A 6,832-nucleotide genomic window follows, 5' to 3' on the forward strand; every position below is an offset into this window, starting at 1 on the left:
TAGGCTCAGGGGCATCCCAAAAGGGAGCAGAAAGGTCCTCAGTAAACAGTGCAGATCAGATTTCAGGCAATGATTTATTTCTTCCATGTAAAAGTAATGCTAAAAACACAAAAACCTTAAGAGCTCCCATTGACCCAGTCTCCAACATGGCCCAGACATACCTCATTTTTATGATGCTCTCATGAGATACTTAAGGCATGAAAACAAGCTTGGTCTCATCATCCTTCCTGATGTCTCCAATAAGGCCCAAAAACCACAAAAAAAAAAAAAAAACAAAACCACCTTTCTATAACACAGCTGTCACTGACTGAGAAGCCTTCCCCCTACTACTTAGTTCCAATTTAGCCTGCCTATGCTCTTTATGTTTATATTGTTTACATATTGCTTCCTCCATTAGCTGTGAGCTTTAGCAGGGAAGGACTTATCTTTTATCTTTCTCTGGATCCCTAGCACCTAGCACAGTCCCTAGCATGTGGCAGGTATTTAATAAAATTCTTATTAACTGACAAAGTTGCCTCCCACCCAGTAAATTCTACTGAATGGGAGACTCTTTTTGATTCAGTGACCACTCCCTGCTCCTTTCCCTCTGTTGTATCTGGAAGACCAAAGACTTGCTGTTTTATTCCAAAGTGCTCAGTCTTTTAGCCTTGGTTCCCACATGTAGCCCAAGAGAAGTAATCAGGTCCCCCTTATTTGGGAGAAACACTTGTATTATTATTGTAAGAAATACTGTACTCCATGTGAGTTACAAAAGCCCCCCAGATTATGTATGTACATTTGTATATTCTTAGTAACAGAGAAACCTGAAAACACAGATGTCCGTGGATTAGAGAACAGTTTAAATATGTGATGCATGTATGCAATGAAATATTGCTGTTCTGTTTTAAAAAAAGATGAATAGGAAGAATTCAGAAAAACATAGGAAGATTTATATGAACTGACACAAAATGAAGCCAACAGAACCAAGGAAACAACATATACAGTGACTACAGTAATGTAACTGGAAACAAACACAAAATTGGAACAAAACACTGTAATTATAATAATCAGGGTTGGCCCAGAAGAAGAAATAAAAGAAATAGTTGCCTTCATTCTATATATATATACACATATATACCATATATAAACTCTCTCTCTCTCTCTCTATATATATATATATACATATACATATATATATAAATTACATTTATATGTAAGCTATATATAAAATATATACATGTGTATGTATGTATTATATATGTAAACTTTATAAGTAATGTTTGCATAGTAGGGTACAGCTAGGTGGTGCAGTGGATAGAGCACCAGCCCTGAAGTCAGGAGGACTTAAGTTCAAATCTGGCCTCAGAGACTTAACATAGCCTAGCTGTATGACCCTGGACAAGTCACTTAACCTCAATTGCCTCAGCAAAAAAAAAAAAAAAAAAAAAAATAGGAATCTCCATATATGGTATACTTCTTATACTGTCAAACTTGACTGATGCTTTAGTTATTTTGCTAGACCACTTTCTTCCCTTTTTGGTTTTTCTTGTTTTTTTTTCTCATATCTTTGTTTTGAGGGGAAACTCATATTAGAAAATGAAGATTCTATTAAAAACAAGTTACTAACTAAAAAATAAAATGTGCTCCTGCTCCCATTTCTCTTTTTTTAATTATAGTTTTTTATTGACAAGACATATGCATGGGTAATTTTTCAGCATTGACCCTTGCAAAACCTTCTGTTCCAACTTTTCCCCTCCTTCCCCCCACCCCTTCCCTCAGATGGCAAGTTGACCAATACATGTTCAATATGTTAAAGTATAAATTAAATACAATATATGTATATATGTCCAAGCAGTTATTTTGCTGTACAAAAAGAATCAGACTTTGAAATGGTGTACAATTATCCTGTGAAGGAAATAAAAAATGTAGGCCAACAAAAATAGAGGGATGGGGAATTCTACGAGTGGTTCATAGTCATCTCCCAGAATTCTTTCGCTGAGTGTAGCTGGTTCAGTTCATTACTGCTCTATTAGAACTGATTTGGTTCATCTCTTTGTTGGAGAGGGCCACGTCCATCAGAATTGATCATCATATAGTATTGTAGTTGGTCCTGCTCATTTTACTCAGCATCAGTTGATGTAAGTCTCTCCAGGCCTTTCTGAAATCATCCTGCTGGACATTTCTTATAGAACAATAATATTCTATAACATTCATATACCACAGTTTATTCAGCCATTCTCCAATTAATGGGCATCCACTCAGTTTCCAGTTTCTGGCCACTACAAAGAGGGCTGCCACAAACATTCTTGCACATACAGGTCCCTTTCCCTTCTTTAAGATCTCTTTGGGATATAAGCCCAGTAGTAACACTGCTGGATCAAAGGGTTTGATAACTTTTGATAACTTTTTGAGCATAGTTCCAAATTGCTCTCCAGAATGGCTGGATCTATTCACAATTCCACCAACAATGTATCAGTGTCCCTGTTTTCCCACATCCCCTCTAGCATTCCACATTATCTTTCCCTGTCATTCTAGCCAATCTGACAAGTGCGTAGTGGTATCTCAGAATTGTCTTAATTTGCATTTCTCTGATTAATAATGACTTGGAGCATCTTTTCATATGGCTAGAAATAGTATCAATTTCTTCATCTGAGAATTGTCTGTTCATATCCTTTGACTATTTATCAATTGGAGAATGGCTTGATTTCTTATAAATTAGAGTCAATTCTCTATATATTTTGGAAATGCCTGCTCCCATTTCTTACCTCTATTCACCTTAAGCCTAACCCTCCACAACTCACATTCTTTCCCTTTACAATGTAATTGTTGCTGTTCAATCATTTCAGTTGTATTATACTCTCCATAACTCCATTTGGAGTTTTCTTGGCAAAGAAGTGAGTGTGGTTTGCCCTTTCCTTCTCAAGGTCATTTTACAGATGAGGAAATTGAGGCCAAAAAAGGTTAAGTGACTTGTGCAGGGTCACACAGCAAGTAAGTACCTAAGGCAATATTTGAGCCAAGATCTTCTGACCTCAGCTCTAGCATTCTATCCACCCCATCATTTAGATGTCCTCAACCATGTAGAGTTCAATGTTATTAAATTATCCCCTAGATCTTGTCACATCCTATTCTTTTCATCTCTTGCTATTGGAAACCTAGTTTACTCTCCCCAAGAAGGCAGTGAGTGCCTGTCCACTGTCTCTGATGCTGAATACTCCTTGTCCTTTCTGGATTCCTCCTTTTCAAAGCTTTGGGGTAGAACCAGGAACAGTCATTAGCTTACCTCCTGGCTCCCAATATCCCTTAGCAACCATCACTCAAGAAACCAATCTTCCTCTGAGGCAGCTAATCATGGTTCAAATCTTTGTCGAGGTCATCTATCAGCCCTCTAGTCAACTAGTTAAAGAAACAAAATTTATTAAGAATCAAGTATTGGCCAAGCACTAGAAATAGAGAAACAAAAGTAAGACAGTTCCTGTTCTTAAGTTGCTCCCATGCTAACATACATATGTTTTGGATATTTTAAACCCATGCAAAAGGAACACAAAATAACTTTGAGGACGGGGAAAGGGCAAGAAGCCTTCATGCAGAAGGTGGTACTTGAGCTAATTTGTTTAAAAAAAAAAAAAAAAGCCAGAAATTCCAAGAGATGGAAATGAGGAGGGAGGACATTCTGAAAATGCATTCCCAATCAATGCAAATATATGGAGACAAGAGACTATGTGCTACGCGTAGAAAAAAATCAACTGGACAAGTTTAGCTGAATGTCAAAGAATGGGGCTGGATTGGGAAGAACTTTCACTGACAAAGAGAAAACTAGATATTGGATAATGTAATAGTAATAGGGAGCCAATGGAGGTGATTGAACAGGATAATGACAAGGTCAGATCTACATCTTTAAAAAATCCCTTTGGCAGATGTGCGATGACCAGGCCCAAGTGAAGCAAAGCTTGATATAAAGAGAGAAATTAAATTATCACAATGTGACTAGAAAGAAAAGAGTATCTGGGAGAGTTGTGGAGGAAAAGTTTGGTGATTATTGGTTGAGTGGGATTAGGGAGAGTGAATGAGGTGGATAACACTAAATTTGCAAAGTTAGATAACTAAAGGGAAATCTGAAAGAGGAATGAGTGGGTGGGATGGGATGGAGGTGGGAAATCAATGAATTCCGGTGTTTTGTTTTGTTTTTCATATTTTGGGTTGGACTTGTTCTGAAGAGGGAGGATTGGCTATCCCTTTGCCTTTGGGAATCTTCTATGGAGAATGATACTCAAACTTTGGGGAGTTAATAAGATCACTGAGAGACTGGAAACAGTTGAGAGAATTTAGGACTGAGCAAAGGGGAATATTCACAGTAAATGGGCACAACATGGAGGATGATAATCTCAGGATAGTAGGAATCTTCTCTTCTGGTACACCTTCCATTATGCTTTCCCCACTGTCTCAGCAGAGCATCTTCTTCATACCCAAAAGATGGTGAATGCCAGGAGTCACAAGCTCCACGTCACAAAAATCCTCATCATTCTCCATTTTCTCCTCCTTTATTCTACTCTCTGAAGGAGAGGTGGACCTTCTCTTGTCAAGGTAACATATTGCACTTGGAGTTTTCTTCTGTTCTCCTCTCAGTTCTTCTGGGATCTTGTCCCTTTGATCATTCCCTCTTATCCTAAACTTCAATCTCTCCTGATCCACTTTTTAATTTCTCTACAGACTACAAATATGGCCAGACCTCCCGGCTCTTTGAAAATCTTGTATTTGATTCTACCATCCCTTTGGGCTACCATTCTATATCTCTCTTTCATAGTCAAGTTCCTAAAGATGTTTTCTATTATTCATTGTGTCCATTTCCTTTCATTTCCCCTAACTCTTCTCAGCCACTTGAAATTCAGTTTCTGATACCACCACTGGACAATTCCCTGAATTTATTGGTTTGTTTTCATGCTTGTTTACTTATTTCATTCATTCATTTGCATGCTTGTTTGATCACTCATTCATTTGTTTGCTGACTTGTTTATGTGTTTGTTTAATATGAAATTAGCCTGAAAGTTCTCTAAGGTCCCTCCAGGCTTTAAAATTCCTAGTACTAAAAATCTGTGGGGGAAAAAAAATTCCACATATACATATATTTTCTTGTAAATACCCTGATAATAATTTCCCAACACTATTCTTCACAGATAGAGTTTCAGAATTTGAGAATTTGAAGGAGCTAGCTAGTCCAACCCATACACAAAGCCATTCTATTCTGACATACCTGAGAAGCGAGGGTCAAGAGGAAGATCATCATAGGAGAGGAAGGCTGCATCCTCTGGAAGCAGTTTGTTCTGTTTTGAGACGTGTCCAGTTCATAAGCCTACCTCCTAGTATCTTCGTTTCCCCCCCCCCCCCCCACTGCTTCTGGTTCTTTTCTTTGAAGAAGAATTAATCTCATCCCTTCTCTTCTTAGCAGCACGTCAAGGACTTGAAGATGACTCCCATGTCCGCTACCTTCCCTTCTCCATCCCCATTTTCTTCAAAGGAAATCGATATAGCACTTTTTTTTTTTTTTTAGCAGAGGCAATTGGGGTTAAGTGACTTGCCCAGGGTCACACAGCCAGGACATGTTAAGTGTTTTTGAACTCAGGTCCTCCTGACTTCAGGGTTGGTGCTTTATCCACTGCACCACCGAGCCACCCCTGTATAACAACTTCTTGCAGAATTCATTTGTGACAAAGAACTTGCCATTTGATAATGCCCACAAATCCAGTTGAATGCAGGAAACCCATTTGTATCCTGGTTTAGTGTTTAATGACTCCACTAAACCATCAATATTTCAACACTTCATCATAATATAGCTTCAGCAGTTTAATCAGAACAGAGGTCTAGCTAGTAAAGCTTCTCCCTGCCTTCCCAGGTTGGTAAGACCCTCTGCCATAAAGAGACAGCTAGGCTGAGGTTGGAAGGAGAGGAACCTTGGTAGAACCTCACAGATCTTATGTCCAATTAGAATAATCACAATCTCCAATGAGGTGTATTTAAGGGCATTTTAAATGGACCACAAGAATAGAAGGAGGAAGTGCTAGGTGGAGCTACATGGCAGGTGACATAAAAGAAGGACCAGACAAGATGGATTTATTTTTGTGAGGGGAAACCATGAAAAATTGGGATCAAGGAGATCAAACAAGACTCTACATCTGTAGCCGTTTCTGAGGAAGCAGAGAGATGCTGCCCTGGAATTCTCCATATTAGAGAAGCTCCTGCTCACTGCCCTGCATACACCTGCCCTCTGGACCAGCTCTGACTTTAAATGCATGATCTATGTACCAATACAGCATCAGCCGGGGGCAGCTAGGTGGCGAAGTGGATAGAGCATCAGTCTTGAATTCAGGAGGACCCGAGTTCAAATCTGGTCTCAGACATTTAACACTTCCTAGCTGTGTGACCCTGGGCAAGTCACTTAAACCCAGCCTCAGGAAAAAAAAAATAAAAAAAAAAATAATAATAAAATACAGCATCAGCGCCAGGTCGCAAACATGATGCTGATCTTCACAGTCATTTCTACATTTAAAGCTGAGACTGAACTCTTCCCAGTGCCCCGTCCCCCATGGTGACTCCAACAGCCCAACCTCTTGGCCAACAGCTCCAGTCTGCTGCTTTCAGGTAGGAATTTTCCATGACCCAACTGTTTCCCTGCAGGATGCCAGACTTGCTTTGAGGCTTTTTCTGCTGAATTGGAAAGCCGTCAGCCCACAGGGCTGAAACAGAGAGATATTATGAGGTCCAAGTAAATAGCTCCTTCTTCTGCCCCAGGTGGCCTTGGCGGCCGGGCGCTGCTGCCAGGTGGTATTAAAAGGGAGTGGGCCAGCAGTTCTAGGAC

This window comes from Sminthopsis crassicaudata, chromosome 6 (assembly GCF_048593235.1).
Source record: "Sminthopsis crassicaudata isolate SCR6 chromosome 6, ASM4859323v1, whole genome shotgun sequence".
Classification (NCBI taxonomy): Eukaryota; Metazoa; Chordata; class Mammalia; order Dasyuromorphia; family Dasyuridae; genus Sminthopsis; species Sminthopsis crassicaudata.